Raw genomic sequence first — 23,976 nt, 5'->3', positions numbered from 1 at the left:
GAAGTCTGAGTGAGCCAATTTGGGGGTGGGGGAAGCAGAAGTGAGGGAAGGAGAGAGAGAAAGTGTGTGTGTTAGGCTACTTCTCTGCAGAATACAGATTATAATGCTAATAGTAGGGTTCTGCTATTATAAATATTTAAGAAAGAGAATTGAGACTAGAGAAATTGCTCTGTGGCTAGAGGACCTGGGTTCAGTTCTCAGCACCCACGTGGCAGTTCTTAACTGTCTGCAACTCCTGTTCCACGTGATCTGACTCCCTCTTCCAGCCTTTGATACACAAGCGATGCACAGTCCTACATGCCAGCAAAACACCCATACTAATAAAATAATTTTTAAAGAAGTTAATAGAAAGTGGCTCTGGAACTGGGTAATGAGGTAGTGGGTGAGAGACTTTTGAGATGCAAAGTATAGAAATTATTTTTGTTTCATTTGGTTTGGGGATAGGTTTTATAGCCCAGGCAGGTTGAACTTGCTATACAGCTGAGGGTGGCCTTGAACTTCTGTTCTTCTTACCTGCATTTCCCAAGTGCTACGATTACAGGCATATGCCATCATTCCTGGCTTGTTTCCATCTTTTCAGAAAGGACACAAGTAATCATAAATACAACATTAGTAAGAATATGGGCAGTAACAGCCATCCTAGTGAGGACACGGTGGGAGTGAAAGACATGCTACTCAACAATGGAGAAGAGAGGGTTCTTGATGTAACTTATAAAGGCATTTGCTACATTCTATTTTTCAGAAGTTAGGACCTGGCCACAATGAGATTGTATATTTACCTGAACTTTCTAACAAATTCGAGTGGCCCAGTTCCTCCTCCAGGTCAAGGCAAGAAGGGATGAGTTTTAAAAGATGTTATTAAGTAAAAGGGAACCAGAAATTAAAAGTTTGAAAAACTCTCAGCTGTAGCTTTAATTTTTTTCAAAACTCATTTCTAATGATGGTTCTTAAACACCTTACCCTCCCTTTTAATCCACCACCTACCAGAGGTAATGGGAAAGAAAGGACACCAGTGTGGGGGTGGGGAGTTGACCTGTTTGAAAAGGTTCTTTGGAGCAACTCCTGTCTGTGTTGTCTGGAAATTAGCAGTTCAGTTTACAGGTCAGCAGTGGCAGCTCGATTCACTCACAAACACTCCATGGATACACCAGCAGTCCAGTTCACCAGAATCAGGATAGCAAACACGAATCTGCAATGGTGGCAATACCTAGCCGAGACTGTCAGGCCTCAGCCTACACACAGGTCAGCAGGAAGGACCAACAGGAACTCCAGAAATTCTCAGCTGTGCCTCTCTCAGAGAAGCAAAGATCAGGGAAGATACAAGACCCACAGCATGCCACTAGCTGTGTAAGCAAGCCCAGCTCTCCCTCTAGCACTGTCCATGGAGTCCTATTTATACCCTCCAAACAGCAGGTGTCCTCCACAGGTCTTAACTCATCGCATATGTTGCCTCAGCATGTAGGTCTGTCTCATCTGACATCACTCTGCCAATCAGCCTAAGTCCATGGAATCGGCAAGAAACCGCAGCACACCACCAGAAGTTTTTTTTTTTTTTTTTTCCTTCTTCTTCTTCGAGACAGGGTTTCTCTATAGCCCTGGATGTCATGGAACTCACTTTGTAGACCAGGCTGGCATCAAACTCAGAAATCCGCCTGCCTCTGCCTCCCAAGTGCTGGGATTAAAGGCGTGCGCCACCACGCCTGGCATCCACCAGAAGTTTTTTGGTGCGTTTCTCTCTATGGAGTCCTGACAAATGGAGCTCAACTACACAATGTAAGACATATCAATATACGCTTGACGTTAGCAAAGAATCCTTCATCATGTGTCCCTTCAGGTGCTTGTTCTAGCAGAACATCCTCTCTGCTGTGTCTGCTGCTGCTAACCGTTCCTTCATGAGTCTGCCTTTGTGAGTGTCCACTTCAGGAAAACACTTTTTCCCATGTTTGCCCCAGTAAAACACCTTCCAACACAACTGACTTTCCTAAGAACCCTTAAGTTTTCACTTCACTCAGCCTATTCATAAAGCTTTAAAAACAAACAGGTGCTGGAGAGATGGCTCAGCGGTTAAGAGCACTGATTGCTCTTCCAGAGGTCCTGAGTTCAAATCCCAGCAATCACATGGTGGCTCATAACCGGCTGTAATGAGAGATCTGATGCTCTCTTCTGGTGTGTCTGAAGATAGTTACAGTACACTTACTTATAATAAATAAATCTTTTTAAAACATAATTAAAGAAAAAAGAAACAAAAAGGAGGGATTGTTTTGAAGAGAACACCATGTGGCTAAATAACCATTTGATAAGGGGATTAGTTTTCCTGTAAGCCTTAGAGCTAATAAGCTTTCCAGCAGACATGCTGTCAGCGTTAACTGAAAGGGATAGAGACAGACAAAATTTGTGGGGCTGGAAAAAGAGTGGAAGTATGGAACCAGGAGGAGCCCTCCGTCAGGAGCAGGAGTGGGGTCCAGTTGTGTTCAACTCTGGAAATCTTATCTCAAGAGTGATAGGAAGTGGGGCTCCCTTCCTCAGGCCTGCATGTCCTATGCCCCCAACTTTACCCACACCAGAGGAAGTTACAGCCAGGTTAAATTTCCCCTCTCCTGTAAGGTCACATCCAGCAAGCACCTTGAATTCCCCCCTCTGCAAATGAGGCATCTCCAACACTCCCCGACCCTGTCCAATCACCTGACAGCCCCTACCTGCCTCCAAGAAGGTTTAAAAAGCCTTTGTCCCCCCTCAACTCCCAATTAAATGAGCTGCTCACTGATGCCTGTCTCCTGAGAAGCCTGTCTTCTGGAGCTCACTCACTCGCAGCCTCAGGTTTCCACCACTCCCCACCCCCACCCAGTTTCCTCTCTCTGCATCTTGTTGGTCGTCCTCACGGTTGATCACAAAGTTAAGGGAGGGAGATCTTAGTGTGAATGACAAAAATTAGGCAAAATTGTAGAATTTCTGAAATCCTACGGGACCCAAAAGTTACTTTTGGTGTGTGAAGGTTTGAATGAGAGCTGTTGCCCACAACCTCTGGGGTTTGAACACTTGGCTCCAGTTGGTGTGGTACAGCTTGGGCCACTTTAGGTTGTGCAACCTCCTGGAGAAAGTATGTCACTAGAAGAAAGAAAGCAGCCTGAGGCCATTTTCCAGCTCGCCTTCACCTTTCTGCTCCGGCTTACATGTCCCCTGCCTGCTGCTGCCACTGTAAGAGAGTCTAACCCTCTGCAACTGCGAGCCCCAAAGAAAATGCTTGCTTTTGAAAGTTGCCTTGGTCATGGTGTTTTAATCACAGCAATAGAAAGTAACTAAGAAACAGTACCTTTCTCTGTCTCTTTCAGACACTAGCCAGAACCTAAATACATCTCTCTTTTGTTTGTTTGTTCTTTTTTTGTTTGTTTTGGGGGTTTTTTGTTTTGTTTTGTTTTCTGGTTTTCCATCTTCTCTCCTCCACTGTCCTTCTCCAAGCAATTGTTGAGATTTACAGCTTGCCTGCTCTAGGGTACTTTTTAAAAATTCTGTGTTTGAGCCCCCCCCCTTCCTCTCCCTCCCCTTTCCCCTCTCCCTCTCTCTCCCCCTCCTCTTTTCCCTCCCCGTCTCCCTCTCCTTCTCTCCCTTCCCCCTCTCTCTCTTAATGGCTAAGGTTCTATCTCAGTTTGGCTTCAATTTTCTTCATGGCTCTTCACTCACTAATTTTGGTTTTTTAAGAGTCTAATCTTGAGGGCTGGAGAGATGACTTAGCAGTTAAGAGCACTGACTGCTTTTCCAGAGGTCATGAGTTCAAATCTCAGCAACCGCAATGTAGCTCGAAACCATCTGTAAGAAGATCTGACGCCCTCTTCTGGTGTCGGTTACAGTGACTTCTGAAGTGTCACTGTGTCTTCTGAAGACACTTACAGTGTGTACTTATGCATAATAAATAAATACATCTTAAAAAAAAGTCTAACCATGAACACGTAACAACACGACTGGAAAAAAAATCCGTACAGCTTGTTTTGAACATTTGTTTTCACTGTTCTGGGCAAAGCAATGGAGTCTGATAGTATAGACCAAAGGAACAGCCTAAATTAAGCTTTATCCAGGAAGTCTTCCCTGACTAGTTGTGCCAGCTAGTCAACGCCAGCCTGCACAACTCTATGTTACTGCAAACTTGGACTCCATTCTGAATAAGAGCTTTGTCTATCTAGAGAAAATACAGGATAGAGGAAATTTCCAAGCTAGGGTTGCTTAAACACCTTCTTCTCAGGAATGTACAGAGTACCTCAGGGGTAGAGTGCGTGCCTAGCATGTATGAGGGTTTGATCCCCAGGCCTGTAGCAGTAAACTGTTAAATCTGTTTTCTGCTCCCAGCAGGGCGCACACCTCCTCTGCACCTGCCCAGGAGCTCTGGATTCATGAATGAAAGACACGCACATGCTGGCTTATTCTTAATATGCCTCAACTAGCTCAATGGCTGGACACTGCCAAACCTCCCCATCGCTAGCACACTCCCCTCCGATATTCCTGAGTTAACACTTACTAAATAGATATTTTACCTTTGCTGCCTTAGACCCTCTGGGCAGCCCTTTTGGGGCTGCTCTCCCTCTCACCTGCATTTCAGCTGTCTCTTCCTCCAGCACCTTCCGGCATGGTCAGTCCTATACCCTAAAATGGCAGAATCTCTAATTGCGGAACCTCTAATTAATGTCTAATAGTGGGTACAAGCCTATAACACATTGAGCGCCATTTCTAACAACTGTAATAACAATAAATGATAAATTGTTGCAAAAAAAGAAAAAGAAAAAGAAAAGAAAGGTTTGAGAGCACTCAATAGTGAGAGTGCTTCCCTCAGGTACATACACAAGTTCTCTGGGTTTGGTTGCCAGTGACATAGATGATAAATAAATTTACAGAGAAGACTAGTTCTAACTAGAAAAAAGTGGCTGTGAAGCATATACTTTTACAATGTTACTGAGCTTGCAATCCTCTAGGGACAATGTGAGGTGGTGACTTAAACAGGATTACGTTTTTGTTTTCAAACGTAAAGTCAGACTCCCTGGTATCAAAACATAATACAAAACCACAGTAGTAAGATCAGTGTAGTAACGCAACAAAATAGACATTCACATCAGTGGATAGAACAGAGAACAGAAGTAACCCCCTGTATGTGCGCTCAGATGATTTCTGAAAAAGATGCCAAGAACATTCATTGGAGAAAGGCCAGACTGTTTAACAAATAGTGCCAGAAAAACTAGAAACTCACATATAAAAGTAATGCAGTTAGGTCTTTAACACTATGCAGAAGATAACTCAAAATAAATAGGTAATCTGAACATAAAATCTGAACTCCTAAAGACCTCTTAAGAAAACACAAAAGAAAAGCTTCAAGATTGGATTTGGCAGTAAATTCTTGTGTGTTACACTAAAAGTATGGGGCAGGGCAACCAGTTATACTAGGCTTTGTCACCATTGAAATGTTTTCTGGGAAACAACAGGATCAAACCTAGGACACTGTACATGCTAGGAACGCACTCTCAACTTCTTATACCAAGGAAACCACAAACAAAGTTAAAAGACAGTCTATAAGTTGTTGTAAATCATTTTTCTGATAAGAGAAGAATATCTAGAGGGTATAAATAATTATTATATAAATTAACATCACCACCACCACCACCACAACCACCACCAACAACAACACTCGTTCTAGTTTGTTTTTCTGCTGCTATAGTAAACATCATGACTGAAAACAACTTGGAGAAGAAAGGGTTTATTTGGTCTTACAGGTGACCTTGCAGCATCACAGAGCATCAAGGCAAAAACTCAGTGCAGGAGCCTGCAGCAGAATCTGTGGAGGAACAGTGCTCACCAGTTTGTTTCTTCCTACTCAGCCAGCTTTTTTATACAACCTGAGACCATCTTTGGGGGTGTGTGTGGCATTGCCCACAGTGGGCTGGGTACCACATCAACCACCAAGCAAGAGAAGGTCCTACAGCCATTCCCTTAAGCAAGAGAAGGTCCTATAGTCATCCCCATAAGCAAGAGAAGGTCCTACAGTCATCCCCATAAGCAAGAGAAGATCCTACAGTCATCCCCATAAGCAAGAGAAGGTCCTATAGTCATCCCCATAAGCAAGAGAAGGTCCTATAGTCATCCCCATAAGCAAGAGAAGGTCCTATAGTCATCCCCATAAGCAAGAGAAGGTCCTACAGTCATCCCCATAAGCAAGAGAAGGTCCTACAGTCATCCCCATAAGCAAGAGAAGGTCCTACAGTCATCCCCATAAGCAAGAGAAGGTTCTACAGTCATCCCCATAAGCAAGAGAAGGTCCTACAGTCATCCCCATAAGCAAGAGAAGGTTCTACAGTCATCCCCATAAGCAAGAGAAGGTTCTACAGTCATCCCCATAAGCAAGAGAAGGTCCTACAGTCATCCCCATAAGCAAGAGAAGGTCCTACAGTCATCCCCATAAGCAAGAGAAGGTCCTACAGTCATCCCCATAAGCAAGAGAAGGTCCTATAGTCATCCCCATAAGCAAGAGAAGGTCCTACAGTCATCCCCATAAGCAAGAGAAGGTCCTACAGTCATCCCCATAAGCAAGAGAAGATCCTATAGTCATCCCCATAAGCAAGAGAAGGTTCTACAGTCATCCCCATAAGCAAGAGAAGGTCCTATAGTCATCCCCATAAGCAAGAGAAGGTTCTACAGTCATCCCCATAAGCAAGAGAAGGTCCTACAGTCATCCCCATAAGCAAGAGAAGGTCCTACAGTCATCCCCATAAGCAAGAGAAGGTCCTATAGTCATCCCCATAAGCAAGAGAAGGTCCTATAGTCATCCCCATAAGCAAGAGAAGGTCCTACAGTCATCCCCATAAGCAAGAGAAGGTCCTATAGTCATCCCCATAAGCAAGAGAAGGTTCTATAGTCATCCCCATAAGCAAGAGAAGGTCCTACAGTCATCCCCATAAGCAAGAGAAGGTCCTATAGTCATCCCCATAAGCAAGAGAAGGTCCTACAGTCATCCCCATAAGCAAGAGAAGGTCCTACAGTCATCCCCATAAGCAAGAGAAGGTTCTACAGTCATCCCCATAAGCAAGAGAAGGTCCTACAGTCATCCCCATAAGCAAGAGAAGGTCCTACAGTCATCCCCATAAGCAAGAGAAGGTCCTACAGTCATCCCCATAAGCAAGAGAAGGTCCTATAGTCATCCCCATAAGCAAGAGAAGGTCCTACAGTCATCCCCATAAGCAAGAGAAGGTCCTACAGTCATCCCCTTAAGCAAGAGAAGGTCCTACAGTCATCCCCATAAGCAAGAGAAGGTCCTATAGTCATCCCCATAAGCAAGAGAAGGTCCTACAGTCATCCCCATAAGCAAGAGAAGGTCCTACAGTCATCCCCATAAGCAAGAGAAGGTCCTATAGTCATCCCCATAAGCAAGAGAAGGTCCTACAGTCATCCCCATAAGCAAGAGAAGGTCCTACAGTCATCCCCATAAGCAAGAGAAGGTCCTATAGTCATCCCCATAAGCAAGAGAAGGTCCTACAGTCATCCCCATAAGCAAGAGAAGGTCCTATAGTCATCCCCATAAGCAAGAGAAGGTTCTACAGTCATCCCCATAAGCAAGAGAAGGTTCTACAGTCATCCCCTTAAGCAAGAGAAGGTCCTACAGTCATCCCCATAAGCAAGAGAAGGTTCTACAGTCATCCCCATAAGCAAGAGAAGGTTCTACAGTCATCCCCATAAGCAAGAGAAGGTTCTACAGTCATCCCCATAAGCAAGAGAAGGTTCTACAGTCATCCCCATAAGCAAGAGAAGGTCCTACAGTCATCCCCATAAGCAAGAGAAGGTCCTACAGTCATCCCCATAAGCAAGAGAAGGTCCTACAGTCATCCCCATAAGCAAGAGAAGGTCCTACAGTCATCCCCATAAGCAAGAGAAGGTCCTACAGTCATCCCCATAAGCAAGAGAAGGTTCTACAGTCATCCCCATAAGCAAGAGAAGGTTCTACAGTCATCCCCATAAGCAAGAGAAGGTTCTACAGTCATCCCCATAAGCAAGAGAAGGTTCTACAGTCATCCCCATAAGCAAGAGAAGGTTCTACAGTCATCCCCATAAGCAAGAGAAGGTTCTACAGTCATCCCCATAAGCAAGAGAAGGTCCTACAGTCATCCCCATAAGCAAGAGAAGGTCCTACAGTCATCCCCATAAGCAAGAGAAGGTCCTACAGTCATCCCCATAAGCAAGAGAAGGTCCTACAGTCATCCCCATAAGCAAGAGAAGGTTCTACAGTCATCCCCATAAGCAAGAGAAGGTTCTACAGTCATCCCCATAAGCAAGAGAAGGTTCTACAGTCATCCCCATAAGCAAGAGAAGGTTCTACAGTCATCCCCATAAGCAAGAGAAGGTTCTACAGTCATCCCCATAAGCAAGAGAAGGTCCTACAGTCATCCCCATAAGCAAGAGAAGGTTCTACAGTCATCCCCATAAGCAAGAGAAGGTTCTACAGTCATCCCCATAAGCAAGAGAAGGTTCTACAGTCATCCCCATAAGCCATCCTCATTGAGGAAGTTCTTCAGCTGAGTATCCAGCTTCCTGGATGATTCCAGGTTTGCATCATATTGGCAGTTGAAACTCATTGAAAACTGTGCAAACAACTTAAATAGAATGTTTTCCGAAGGAGATATACAAAGGGCCATTTGAGCACATGAGAAGAGTCTCTGTATTAATAATGCGAATTCAAACCATGATGAGTAGGCAAGTCACCGTGGCACAAGTTTTCACTCAACACTCATGAGGCCAAGGCAGGAGGATCTCTGTGAATTTGAGATTGATCTACATGATGAGTTGCAGCATAGTCAGGACTACATAGAGAGACCCTACCTCAACACAAACGAATAACCAAAACCCCAAACAAAACAAAGTCAGGACTACACAGAGAGACCCTACCTCAACACAAACGAACAACCAACCAAAACCCCAAAACAAAACAAAAACCCACAAGTGGATATTATTTCACATCTACTAGGCTGGCTATTAAGAAAAAAAGTGAAAATAGAAAAGAAGGGAAGCAAATCAAGCAATGACCAGTTTGGGCTTGGATTGTTTATAGGAATGTAAAATAATGTAGTGTCTATAGAAAACAATATAAATAGACAAAAAAGTTCTTATAAATAAACACAGTGAGGCTAGAGATGTAGCTTAGTAGTACATGGTTGCCTTGCAAACACAAGAATTCTATCCCAAACATACACAACACCCTAAAACATTAAAGTTAACTTATGACCCAGCAATGATAATTTTAGGTATACGTCCTAAAGAAGGGATTTCAGGGAACCAAGCAGGTTTTTGGAAACCATGTGCACAGCAGCTTTATTCATTATGGCTGAAAAGTGAAAATAGCTTAAAAGTCTGTTTGTAAGTGAAGTGATTTTAAAATACGCATTGGCCACAGTTCCATGTGCTCAGTGGACAGTGCAGAGCAGTCTCTTTATGAAACACTCTACTGGGCAGTGGTAGTCTAGACACTTAGAAGCCAATGTCCTAGGTACTTTATTATCACTGCAAAGAGACACCATGCCCAAAGCAACATATAAAAGAAAGCAATTAATTGAGGGCTCGCTTACAGTTTCAGAGGGTGAGTCCGTGATCATCATGGCAGGGAACATGGCAGCAGACAGGCAGGCATGGCACTGGAGCAGTAGCTGAGAGCTTAGATCTGATCCACAAACAGGAGGCAGAGAGAATGAGACTGGGCCTGGCATGGGCCACCCCCAGGGACACACCTTCTCCAACAAAACACCTCCTAATCCTTCCCAAAGCAGTTTTTATCAACCAGAGACCACTCATTCAACTCTATGAGTCTATAGAGGACATTCTCATCCAAACCACCGCAGCCACCACGGTCAGAAGGTGATACGGAGGAGAGTAGAATGATGAGTTTGGAGGGGAATTCAGGTTGATACTAGGTAGGAACTTGTGTGGTGCAGAAAAGTTTGTATCTTAGTCTAAATACAACATATAAAAAGTAACATACATTTTAAGAAGCTATTCCTCTGAAGAACAGTTTGCAACATGAATAGAAAAGAACTCAGATAGTAGACTTGGAGCTGGAGAGATGGTTCAGCAGGTCAGAGGGCTTGTTACTGTTCTTGCAAAGGATGGAGTTTGGTTTCCACACCTCACATTGTATGCTAAAACAACGGAGATTGGAGGATCCGATGCTCTCTTCCTGAAACTACAGGCTCCTATGTGTGTGCATGTGTGCACACACACATACACATACACACTAAATCTGAGAGAGAGAGAGAGAGAGAGAGAGAGAGAGAGAGAGAGAGAGAGAGAGAGAGAGAGAGAGAGCTTGATATATGTCCTTTGAAAGTACAACTGACTATATTGGTCCCTTGGTTGCCTCTGGGAAAGCCCCTACCATCACTCTGATAAGAGCAGTTCACTATGTCTAAACTGCACAATGGGCTTCATGATTTGATCTTTGTGGACTGGTACAATAAAGCAACATAGACTGAGAGACCTAGGTACTTCCCACAGTTCTAGAGGATGGGAAGTCCAAGGTCAAAGCCCTGGAAATTCCTTCTAGGTTAAGGGCCTGCTTCTTTCATTCACAGATTCTATCTTCTCCTTGTCTACAAATAGGTAAAGGGAGGGGACATTGCCTTTCTATATCACATTCCTGAGGACTCTACTCCCCTGACCCTATTGCTTCTCAAAGGCACAGCTCCTAATACCATCACTTTGTAATGGTTTTAACCTATGAATATATATATATATGTAGAACAGCAGACACCTTTATTACACTATGCATGAGGCTCATTTGCCTTTCCGGGCTTTGATCTTCCGCAGATAGAACTCCAGCTCCTTGCCTTCGAGCACATAGCCATCTGCTCTGCCACACTGGCCTGGTCTTGAGGTAATACAGGCTAGAAGCTTGCCCTGCTGGAACTGCTCCTCCAGGAGACTGCTGATTTTGGCATTCTTTTTCCTTTCGTCGCATTTCTTTTGGATTTTCTTTGATCGCTTTTTGTTTAAAATCTCTTCCTCCTCAGGAGTCAGCTTGGCCCCCTTCTTGCGGCCCAGGGGCAGTGCATAGTGGGACTCGTACCACTGTCGGTTCGGCGTGCTGTCAATAAGCACGATGCAGTTCTTCACCAGGGTCTTGGTGCGGACAAGCTCGTTGTTGGATGCATTGTATACAACATCAATGATCCTTGTTTTGCGAGTACAACACTCAGAGCCCCAGGAAAAGTTCCTCACATCCAATCTCAGGGCACGGTTACTTCTTATTGCCTCCTCGAACTCGGACTGTGTGTATGCGGCGAGGGCCAATCAATCTTCGTGTCCCAGCTGTCCTAGCTCATACTTCCGCTTCTTGTGGTAGGGTTTTCGCTTACCCCCAGTCTTGCGGCGCTTGTGCAGTTGTCCCGAGAGATGCCCATCGCTCGGCGCTGGCTGGAAAGAGCTTAACCTATGAATTTTAGGAAGACAAAAATAAGTAAAGATCCAAATGTGGTGGCTCGTAACGCCAGTATTCAGGAGGCAGAGGCAGGAAGGTTGCTGTAAGCTTAAGGCCAGCTTTGCAGAAAGAGCCTACCAGAGCCGCATAGTATCAGGAAAAAGACTCAAAACCATAGCAACTTGGAACCACCTACTTTCTTTTTAGGAAGCTGAAATTCTGGTACTTGCCAGTCAGAAGGTGATTAGCTCTGGAGTAAAATCGCTGGATGTGAATTTGGAAGCAGATTCCGTGTTCAGCGACATTTCACCCAAAGTCACAGTGTATTGGTGGGGATCCTAAGCACCAGTGTGACTCCACTAGGAAACTGATCCTGGAGAAGTCGGTCTGATTTCCTCAGACTTTCTCCCACATCCTTTTCTTCCACTATTAATTTAACTTTGAATCTGCTATAATAAGTCACAGATGTACAATAATATTCTGAGGCTTGGGAGCCTTCCTAGCAAGTTCTCTGAAACATATGGTCTTCTGGAACTCTGGCTGAGATAGTTTAGCAAGGCTGCTGCCAAGGCTGAGCATCTGATTTTGATCCCTGGTACCTTTAGGGCAGGCAGAGAGAACCAAGTCCTGCCAGCTGCCCTCTGATTTCCACAAGCAGAAGTAGATAATGATTTCTAAAATATTATGCTCATTGTGGAAATTCAAATAGAGAATGGAAATCCCCTTCTGATATGAAAATGTTGGTTCTTCCTCCCTAATTCCCCACTGGGTTTGTTAGCTTTGATTCAGTTTACTAAGTATCTGCTTGTTCTCCCTAACTCCCCACTGGGTTTGTTAACTTTGACTCAGTTTACTAAGTATCTGCTTGCCTATTGTGTTCAAAGGGACCCCGCCTTTCTGTTTCCTCTTTTGTGCTCATTGGCATCTCTGTTTTTCTCTCCATCCCTGTAGAATTGACTGCATTGGATTTAGAAAACTGTTCTTTCTTGTGTAAGGCTCCACACCCTCAGGCACACTCACAGAATCTAATTTTCTTTAATTATCAATCCATTCCCATTGTCGTCACACTAAATACCTTCAAGGCTTTCTCATAACCTGTACCCATCCAACTCAGGGTAGCCTTCCATCTTCGTTCTCCCTGATGCTTACCCTCCTCTCTCCAAGGCCTGCTGACACAATGAAGACAGGCTCATTGTTGCTAACTCCAATGCTTTAGTTAGCTACTTCTGCCAATTTCCGCTCTATACTCTTCTCATTTCAACCTCATCTTATTTATAAAGCTTTCTGACTAGCAGCTCTGACTAGACATCTTAGTTCCTCTCAAGACATTCAGAGTACAAGCCACACAGTTCACAATTTATGTATGCACTCATAAGGACTTTTTGGTGGCAAGTGATAGAGAACCAAGCTCTAATTAATGTATTAAGTAACAGGTCCACATATATTGAAATAACAGGTAGTACATATTTTTAAGATTAAAAAGAGCTATGTGTATATGTGTGTGTGCACATGTGCATGTGAGCGAGTGCCCCCAGAGGCAGGAAGAAGGTATCAGGTCCCTTGGCACTAGATTGCTGGGAACTGAAGTCCAGTCTTCTGTAAATACAGCAAGTCCTTTTAACTCGTGAGCCATGGCTCCAGCCTAAGAGCACATATTTAGTGCAGCTTATGTTAGTGACTTGTCTCATGCTGTGACAACTTGAGAAAGTAAAGATTTATTTTAGTGTGTAGCTCCAGGAGACACAGTCTATCATGGCAGGGGAGGTACAGCAGCAGGAACAGGGAGCAATTGCTCCCGTGACCTTCACAGTCAAGAACAGAGAGAGATGAATCCTAGCTCTTGGCTCACCTTCTCCCTTTTGTTAAGCACGGAATTCCATCCCATGGTAGGGTGCCACTCATAGTTACAGTGGGTCCTTTCTACTTCAGTTAACCTAATCCAGTTATTCCCTCACAGGCATGCCCAGGGATGTGTGCCCTAAATGATTTTATATCCTGCCAAGTTGACAATATTTAACTATCGCAGGGCTCTATTCAAAGGCTTTGGCAATGTCTGCCATATTCTGGGTTCTTTTTTTTGTTTTGTTTTTTTTTTTTGTTGTTGTTGTTTTTTTGAGACAGGGTTTCTCTGTATAGCCCTGGCTGTCCTGTAACTCACTTTGTATACCAGGCTGGCCTTGAACTCTGAAATCTGCCTGCCTCTGCCTTCCGAATTAAAGATGTGCGCCACCATGCCCGGCTGGGTTCTTTTTAAATTTATTACATTGTGTGTGTGTGTATACGTACACATGCCACCACTCGTGTGGAGGTCAGAAAACAACTTATGGCAACTTCTTTTCTTGTAGCTCTGGCGATTGAGTTTAGGGCCACTCATGCACTAGACAAATATCCCACCTCTGAGCCATACTCCCAGTCATTAGGGTTTGTCTGCTCTCCATCATTGACTTGGATCTCCTGCTCACCTTAAACTTCAGCTCCATATGCACACAGCTCCAGGCTCAATGGAAGAACAGCAAGTCATACTAGTATCAGCGCACTGGCCAGAAATGCCACTGTAGTTCTTGGTTTTCTCTCTGGTATGAAGTGGGTGTGGGCTCCCACAGCAACAATGTACACCACACCCTTAGCCCATGTGGAGCAAGAGGATCAAGTTCTGAACCAATGGCATCTCTGCACCAGACTGCCCTGGATTGTACCCTGAGCAGGGTGAGCTACTGTTCCTAAGCAATCTCTTTATTTTTCCAGTTTTAATGTCAAGAAATGTCTCTCCTTTAGTCTGGGAGGATGATTTGGGCAAGGGATATCGGATAACGCCAAGAAAGCCTTATATTCTGGGAGGAGTGGGCATGACCTTCAGTGGCAACTTGATGCCTCTCAATTGGTAATCATTCTTGATGTCCCTCAATGAGTAATCAGTCATATTTCCAGTGAAATCTTAATGATGTCTCACATGAGTGCCCAACAATGCTTTATTCCAATACCCCAAAAGTCCCTCCAACCACAGCCTCTTTAACAAACAAAATGCTGCTGGCACCAAGCATGCCTTGCACTGGTTCCAGGTCATGCTTTCCTGTACGGGTCAGATACTACTGCAACCTAAGGATGCTCAGCTGCTGCCAATCACTGCTGATTTCAGACTCCCAGGACTCTTGTGAGCCACTCAAAATGTAGGAAGCTCTCTTCTTACTTGAGGAGTCCACATCTGTCCATAGACATCAGAGAGCACCAGGACTCTTTGGAGGGGCATCCGGGAGGAAATCCCCAGTTTCTAGGCCTTATTTCTGCCAGCATGTTAACTGAGGAAAAGCTTATACTAAGCATACTCATTCGGTGAGTCACCAGTGTAAACACCCAGGTTAGAAGTACTATAAATGCAGCTAGGAAAGGTGCCATATGTTCTTCTATTTCTGTTCTGATGAGCTTGGTTACAATACCAGACACTGACCACATAGGTGTGATAAGTATGTCCAGCCGTTTATGCTGTCTCACTATCTCAGGCTCACCAAAGGGCTCTTGAGCAGATGCCAGGATCCCCAGATGCTCAGGACAAAACCAGTGGACAGGTGATCCTCCTGGCCTTTGACTTAAGTTATTCTCCCCTTCCTCTCCTTTTGGTTGCTCTACCTAAATATTGCTACCTGTGAGCTTCTTAGAAAGGTCTAAGTTTAAAAGTATATAGATGCAAACTAGAAAGTGGTGTCGAAGTTCAAATGAAACCCTGGACCTTGTTCTGGATTCTTTAGGACCTCAAAAAGCTCTCCTCTTGTCTGAGTGTCATGGTCCACACCTTTAATACCAGCACTTGGAAGGCAGAGGCAGGTAGATATTTGTGAGTTTGAGGCCAGCCTGGTCTATATAGCAAGTTCCAGGACAGCCAAGACCATATAGGGATGTCTGTAGGCTTAGGTTTTTCAAAACCTACTTTAATAAAGGTTCTTAAATGTTTCAATCTCCCTTCTAGCCCACTGACCAAAGATAGCAGAGACGAAAGGTTAATAGGAAATGGGGGGTGTGGACTTGTTTAGAAGTGGTTCTTTGGGGTGATTCCAAACATGAGTAGGTAGCAGCCGCCCAGTCCAATCGCAAACACCAAACAGGAATCAGTAGCAGTGGCTCCATCCAGAAGGAACCTTGAGACCCCTCCCCGTCGGCATGAGTCCTCACAAGTGGCAAGAAGTGGCTGGAGTACCATGAGAACTTCTTTGGCACTTTTCTCTCTTACAAAGTCATGACAAGTGAAGATCACTGAAGACCAGCAAAGCATTGCAAGGCGAACCAATGCAAGAGCATCTTGCGCCTCTCATGTGTCAGCTTCCGGAAAAGCACTGTCTTAGTCAGGGTTTCTATTCCTGCACAAACATCATGACCAAGAAGCAAGTTGGGGAGGAAAGGGTTTATTTGGCTTACACTTCCATGCTGCTGTTCATCACCAAAGGAAGTCAGGACTGGAACTCAAGCAGGTCAGAAAGCAGGAGCTGATGCAGAGGCCATGGAGGGATGTTCCTTACTGGCTTGCTTCCCCTGGCTTGCTTAGCCTGCTCTCTTATAGAACCCAAGACTACCAGCTCATAGATGGTCCCACCCACAAGGGGCCTTTCCCCCTTGATCACTAATTGAGAAAATGCCTTACAGCTGGATCTCATGGAGGCATCTCCTCAACTGAAGCTCCTTTCTCTGTGATAACTCCAGTTGTGTCAAGTTGACACAAAATTAGCCAGTACAAGCACCATGTGTCTGTTCTCAGCAAAGCATCCTCTCAGGTGTCTGCTTCAGCAAAACAACTGTCATAAGACGGCTTCTAGAAAAACATCGCATGACACAACCCAATCTCCACAGAAACCAGAAATTTCCACTTCAGATGCCTCATCTTAAAACAAACAAAACAAAACAGCTTGCCTTTCTGGGCCACCTACTTCTATTATGTAGCCCACTGAGATGGTGCACAGAGACAGGGGACTTGGCGTAAAGCCCTCTTCATATGTCCCCATAGACTGACATTCTTCAGCTACTCTCCTTTGCCTGCTCTGTAAAAACCCAAACTCTTCGCTTTGGTCTTCTATTTTCAGGGCCAGCCCACCACTCACTCACCTTTGTCTTTGGTAAAAGTTTTGAACACTGTGCTTTATTTTATCACCTGGAAAAATGATTTTAAAATGTACTAGGCTATATTGGTTATCTCACATACACTGCATCAGATTCTCCCCGGCACTGACCGTCTGCCTGCCCAGGCTCTCTCTCTCCCCACTAGTTGTGGATGGAGTTCCCTACTGCACACAGCCACAGCAACCTTGGCTTGTGGGAGAGTTAATGCTTAGGGAAATTTTGACTAATGGGAAATGGGAGCTAGGAGAGACCTTAGCAGAGAAAATAGTGCCTACTCCTCTCACCAAGACACTGCTTCTTCTAACAGCAGCCTATGGGAGACTCCCCAGCAGCCAGGAACACTTTTCTAGGCTGCTCGGGAAGCAGAGCCTAACTCAGAAATTCACTACCTCTGTTCATCACTTCCAATTCTTTCTTTCCCTTTCTATATTGGTTTGAACCTCCCAAGTAGAACGTTAATAGACAGAGAGACAGAGACAGAGCAAGTATGCATGTTGCCGTGAGTTTTGGCTGCACTGCTTTGTGCTCCTGGCAAGACCCAGGGGCACAACCATCCAGGAACTGTCTCAGATCTAAGAATGGAACACACACACACACACACACACACACACACACACGAACAGGCACCTTGTTTGGTTTGTATAACACTAATTGTTTTTAACCAAGGACTCATATCATCCAGGAGGCCTCAAACTTGCTATTTAGCTGAGGATAGCCTTGAATTCTCTATCCTCTTGCCTTACCTCCCAAGTTCTGGAAACACAGTTATGTGTCACACCTGACTCAAAGTTTCTTGAAGTAACTGACTGTTTCCCCTATGGATCTCAGGATACCATCACCAGCCTTGACCCCAGGTGGGAGAGGGAAACTGTAAGGACGGTGTGGGACTAGGAAAAACCCGTAGAGTCCCTCAAGAGCTCACGAGCTCTTCAACCAAAGTCAGAAAAGCGGCTATAGAGGATGGTGAGATGGCTCAGTGGGTAAGAGAACTGACTGCTCTTCCAAACATCCTGAGTTCAAATCCCAGCAACCACATGGTGGCTCACAACCACCCATAATGAGATCTGACACCCTCTTCTGGTGCTGTCTAAAGATAGCTACAGTGTACTTATTTATAATGGTGAATGGATCTTTGGGCCAGAGCAAGCAGGCACTGAGCAAGTGAAGCAAATGAGCAGGGCTGACCGGAGCAAGCGGGGCTGACCAGCCCCCTCACCTCATGATCTTATCCCTTTCCAGAGTGCTAGAACATGGGGAAGTACCACCACAGCTGGCTGGATCTTGTACTAAAAAAAAAAAAAAAATTGGGCTGGTGAGATGGCTCAGCAGTTAAGAGCACTGACTGCTCCTCTAAAGGTCCCAAGTTCAAATCCCAGCAATCACATGGTAGCTCACAACCATCTGTAACTGACAGCTACAATGTACTTACATATAATAATAAATAAATCTTAAAAAATTGATTCATTTAATTTTACTTGCACGGGTGTACGCCTGAGTGCATTATGTACACCATATGTGTGCTGAAGCCTGCGGAGTGAACCCTGCATTTGAAAGGAAGATGCTAGGCCACTGAGGAGGCAATCGGAAGATCAGCTCTTGAGAAATGTCACCCATTTGTAGAAGTTGCCACTTCATGCTTTCTGTACTCAGATATGGAAAACTTTCTGGAGAGAGGGCAGGGAGGACACGTGTCCAAAAAACTTGATTAGGAAGCAAACATGTATGTTTATTTGAGGTTCTGAGAGGCCTTGAGAGACAATAGGGGAGCCAGAGATGTTAAGAGCAGCATTTCTCAAACTGGAATCACCAGGGATCTTGACCAATGTAAATTCTAATTCAAGAGGGTGCCTGGATCAGGAGATCTCTCTCTGTCTCTGTCTGTCTGTCTGTCTGTCTCTCTCTCTCTCTCTCTCTCTCTCTCTCTGTGTTTGTTCATATGTGTTCATCTGTACATGCAGATGTACAGGCCAGAAGTCAACATTGTACATGCTCTTACATCTTTCTCCACTACAACGATGATGGTGACCACAACAATGAGGACAATGACAACGACCACAACCAAGACAATTTGGGACAGGGTCTCATTATATAGCTCTGGCTATAGCCTGAAACTCTCCCTGTGGAACAGGCTGGCTTCAAACGCACAGAGATTCACGTGCCTCTGCCTCCCAAGTGGTGGGATTAATGTCACTATGCCTTACCCCCACCTTATTTTACTGTATTTTGCGACAGAGTCTCTTGCTACTTTGGCTATGCTGACAGACCAGAAAGCTTCTGGGACCTGTGAACACAGGAGTTACAGAAACACTCTCTGTCACACCTGTCTTTAACGTGAGTTCCTAACCAAAGAATTCTGTATCTCTAGCAGGTCCCTGAGTGACACTGATGTCGTCAGACTCAGGAACACACACTCTGAAGCTTTTAGTCTGATTAAAAAAAGAAAAAGCAATTGAACATAAAAGGGAAGGTCTAAAATAGACTTAATTCAAATATTTCCAGAATTGGAACCATTGGAGCTGAGTTAGAAGAACCCCTTGCAACCCAAGCCAACTAAAAGGAAATCCTTAGGTCCCTAGATCTGCCCTGTGCTTACCCAGCTCCCTTTCTTCATGCACGGTTTGCTGCCGCCTATGAGAAAGAACACTGTGGAGAGGGTGGGTGGCACAGAGATAAAGTCACAGGCTAGCTCCTATAAATTTAGATGCAGGAAAATGAAACAAAGTTTCTAAAAGTAATTACTTGTCTTCTCACAGATTCACCCCTTGCTAACTACCAAATGCTGCTCTACAAATGTGGTTTTTCCCTTGAAATCAGACCTAACACCATCGTCTACTTTAAAATGGTGGTGACAGGATATTTATTATCTTGAAAATGAATCTTGGGGAAATGGACAATGAAGAATGGACAATCCTTAGGAGAATGCTTTAAGGATCCATCCAGCTTTGCCACGATGAGGCTTAGCTCAAGCTGGAAGCAGCCAGGGTGAGGGCAAGGGGTGAGATTCTACTTCTGCTTTGGAGTTTCGGCAGGTAGAATGTGACATCTTGAAGCTGAGAGGCTAAGGTGTCAAGGACGACTGAGCTTGAGGACTCGGAACAAAGACAGAGGCATTGTTGGTTGTGCCAACAAACAAGTTGAGGCTTAAGGAGGGAAGAAAGAGAAGGGGGGACATGACATAATTATAATATATAATCTATATAATCTCAAAAACAAATGAAGGGCCGAGCGTGGTGGCACACGCCTTTAATCCCAGCACTCGGGAGGCAGAGGCAGGCGGATTTCTGAGTTCGAGGCCAGCCTGGTCTACAAAGTGAGGTCCAGGACAGCCAGGGCTATAGAGAAACCCTGTCTCGAAAAACAAAACAAACAAACAAACAAAAAAAAACAAAAATAAATGAAGTAATTTTTAAAAAGTTAAATTAATAATTAAAGGGGGGAAAGGCCATGAATCTGAGAGGGAGTGAGGGGAAATATAGGAAGGGCTGGAGGAAGAAGAGTGGTAAACAATACAATTACATTTTGATTTAAAATATTTGTTAAAGGATGTTAAATATTTTCTCCGTAGTCAACTATCTAGTTGTCTGTTCCAGATTTAGCCACAAAGCCTAAGTGGCAGCTCCCTCTGCACACAACCCCACAAAAACAGCCTGGGCCAGAGCCCTGCCCTTCCGTTGACCTGACAGAATTAATGGGCCTTTGTTTTCCAAGAACTCTTGGCTCATATAAACACAAGAATGAACTTCAGTAAGGCTGGGAGTGGTCATGGGATATGGGAATTTCCATGGGGCTCCCTCTCTTAGAAAATACCGCAGAGGTCAGGACTCAGGTTAGGGTGGCTAAAAGAGGCCTGGGAGACAGGTCACTGGTTCCTGAACCCCTGGAAACAGCAGTGAGATGCCAGGAGGCTTTCCATCAAGTGTGGGAGGATCTCAAGGAAGAGTTGTCTCTGGTCAGACAAAAGTCAAGCAATAGTCCTGCCTTGTTCCAACTTCCCAGAATCACTCAAATCCTAAAGATTTTGTATTTGATAAGAAATCTGGGCCTCGGTGGGTAGGGGTGTTCTGGGAAATGCTTAGGGGTTTAATTCTGGACCCTGAGTCCCACATGTTAGGAGGAGAATCAGCTCTTGCAAGTTATCATCTGACCTCAGCAGGAGCATCCTGGCATGTAGCCCTGCCCTCACAATACGCAAAAATAAATAAATAAATGAATAAATAAGTGAAAAAACAACCTTAGGAACTTGTTTTAAAGTGTTTAATTTAAAAAAAAAAAATTCAGAAGTAACTCCTGTTTCCTGAGTAGATTCCCTGGCCATGTCTTATCTGGATAAATTAATTTAATTAAACAAAAGAAAGACGGATGGCAGGGATTCTCACTATGGCAATGTCAATGTAAAGGAAAGCCTTGGGAGCAACCTAAATGCTCAACTGTGTGTGCAAGGTTGATGGACTGCGTGTTAGCACAGAGCATAATGCCATGCTTTCATTTAGGACGCCATGGGTGTGGAAAGATGCTCATTACTGCTCTCCAGTGTGGAAGAAACAGCTCACAGAAGACAACGTAGACTATGAGTTTGCACTAGTCATGTCATGTGCACACATACACTCAAATACAAACCAGGGATGACTGGAAGCAAGTTCATAAAACATTAATGATTATCTGGGTAGAGAGGGTTTAAAACTTATTTCCTGCTTTTCTATATAAATAAACTTAAAAATGAACATGTCTCTATTATGTAATCAGAAAACTCAGTATTTTCACTATAGGAAAAAGAATTAGGCCGGGCGTGGTGGCGCACAGCACTCGGGAGGCAGAGGCAGGTGGATTTCTGAGTTTGAGGCCAGCCTGGTCTACAGAGTGAGTTCCAGGACAGCCAGGGTTATACAGAGAAACCCTGTCTCGAAAAACCAAAAAAAAAAAAAAAAAAAAGAATTAGGATTTTTGTAATTTTTATCTCTTTTTTTTTCTTTTTTGGTTTTTTGAGACAGAGTTTCTGTGTAGCCCTGGCTGTCCTGGAACTCACTCTGTAGCCCAGGCTGGCCTCAGAAATCCACCTGCCTCTGCCTCCCAAGTGCTGGGATCAAAGGCGTGCGCCACCACTGCCCGGCTTGTTTTTTTTTTTTCTTAAATATTTTTAAATTTTTATGTATTTAAGTGTTTTCCCTATAGGTGTGTAAATGGACCACTTTCATGTCTGAGGCCCATGGAAGGCAGAAGAATATGTCATATTCCCTGGACCTGGAATAACAGAGGGTTGTGAGCCACTGTGTGCATAGGACCAAACCTCTGAAAGCAAAGTGGGGGCTCTCAACCACTGAGGTAACCCTCCATGCCTCATACTCTGCTGTTGTCTTGTTTTTCTGAGATGGAGATCCACGCAGCACATCCCGATCTTCATGTCTCTATGCACCTAGGTTGACCTTCACTCTTGATATCCCTGATTCTGCCTTAGAAGTGCTGGAATAGCAGGCGTATACCATTACACCAGGCTCCTTTTATTTTCTTTTTCCTTTTCAATGTTAGAAATCTAACTCGGGGTCTTGGGCACATCAGAAAAGCATTCTAACACTGAGAGACAGCCCCTGTCCACAGTTTGACTGTTAGCTGTGTTACAACACTGGTTGTTGTGTTGTTGTTTATTGATTTATTGTCTGTATGGTGTGTGGTGCATGAGCTCATGTATGTACCTGTGTGTTTGTGTGTATCATGTATGGCCATCTTTGGGTTTCTTGCTGAATTGTTCTCACTTTATTTTTAAAGAAAGGGTCTTTCGCTAAATCTGGGCCTCGATGATTCAGCCAGACTAGTTGTTCCAGAAGCTCTGGGGAGCTTGTCTCTGTCTCCCCAGTTCTGAGATATGAATACACAGATTTTTATGAGAGTTCTAGGTACAAGCCAAAGAATGGGGATGTTCTTGTGCTTGTTTATATAACACGTTCCTTTCTTTCTTTTTAAAAGATGTATTTATTTATTTTATATTTATGAGAACAGCATTGGTCTCTTCAGACACACCAGAAGAGGGCATCAGATCCCATTACAAATGGTTGTGAGCCACCATGTGGTTGTGGGGAATTGAACTCAGGACCTCTGGAAGAGCAGTCGGTGCTCTTAACCGCTGAGCCACCTCTCCAGCCCCATATAACACATTTCACCAGTGGAGCCATCTCCTCTGCCTATTTATTTATTTATTTATTTATTTATTTATCTATCTATCCTCATAGACAGGTTCTCTCATAACCTAGGTTGGCCTGGAACTTGCTATGTGGCCTAGGACGACACTGACCACCTAACCCTCTTTCCTCCATTTCCCAAGTGCTAGGGTTACAGATGTGTGTATCGTCTCTGCTGGCCACTAAACTGCTCCTACCTAAAGTTAAATCTTAAACACATCCATTAGGTAGTAAAATGTTATTAGGTATCTGTTCCATCAACTCAATGCTGAAAAGGCCGAGCAGATCATAGGCTCCCTAATACTCAAGGTCTTTCCACTAAGCTAGACATGCTGTGCTCCTTTTACTCTTGTTTTTTTTCTTTTTCTCTACACTACTTTGCTTGGACCTGAATACTGACAAATATTAAGCAGTTGCCTTTTTAAAGACCAGTTATTTCCAAAAAAATAAGGTAGCATGAAGTTCATTGACAATTTTTACTGAGGCACAGATAGCTTTGAAACATCCAAAGGAAAAAATACTATTCAGAGACTCTTGATTTCATGTGTTCTGTCATATGTACTCTGTGTGTGTGTGCGTGTCTGTCTGTCTGTCTATCTATCTACCTATCTGCCTATTTGTAAAAAGAAAGGGGACTATGTTAAAAGAGCAGGAAGAGGAGGAGGAAGAGGTCAAGAGCAAGGAGGTAGGAGGAGCATGAAGGAAATGAAAAGGAAAGAGAAATATCACATGTTCTTTGCCTGTGTGGGAGGAGTATGGGGATTAGTGGGAAGTGGGGTTAAGGAAAGGTGACAGGGAACCAACATGAATTAAAGACAATGATGCATATGCACTGAAAATGTCATAAAGACATTACCGGGCTGGTGAGATAGCTCAGTAAGCACCAGCCACCAAACTGTGGTTTTTAAAACAAAATCCCAAATGATTTACCAAATGAAGACTCAGGATCCAGAAGTTGTAGTGAAAGTCTACAAGCTCCAAGAGGCAGAGAAAGCACCCATCTGACCTTCCTCCACCCACGTCCCAGAAAGAAAAAGCCCCTTCTCCTTTTCCGTGTTGTCTTGAATACCCCTCAACCCAAAGACCCTCCTTCCTTTCCTGGGTGTTCTTATGTTCACTTGTTGTCAACTGGTTGCTTACTCTGCCTCTTAACTTAAATCATTGACTTTATTTAGCTCTTGTTTTCAGAAAGCTCTTGAGCTAAAGGTATGTGCTAGGGCTGAGCCACACCACAACAAGAAACAAACAAGTTTTCCCAGTTCACAATCTCAG

The 23,976-nt window shown here is 44.2% G+C and overlaps 1 pseudogene; it reads right to left on the bottom strand.

The window, feature by feature from the left end:
• Positions 1-10,757: 10,757 nt before the first annotated feature.
• Positions 10,758-11,414, bottom strand: LOC110309787 (small ribosomal subunit protein eS8 pseudogene; annotated as a pseudogene).
• Positions 11,415-23,976: the final 12,562 nt, after the last annotated feature.

The sequence above is a fragment of the Mus caroli genome, unplaced genomic scaffold (genome assembly GCF_978045245.1).
Source record: "Mus caroli unplaced genomic scaffold, Mus_caroli_1 scaffold_12, whole genome shotgun sequence".
NCBI lineage: Eukaryota > Metazoa > Chordata > Mammalia > Rodentia > Muridae > Mus > Mus caroli.
Note: the sequence above shows the minus strand (reverse complement) of the source record. Positions and strands in the feature narration are given on the sequence as shown.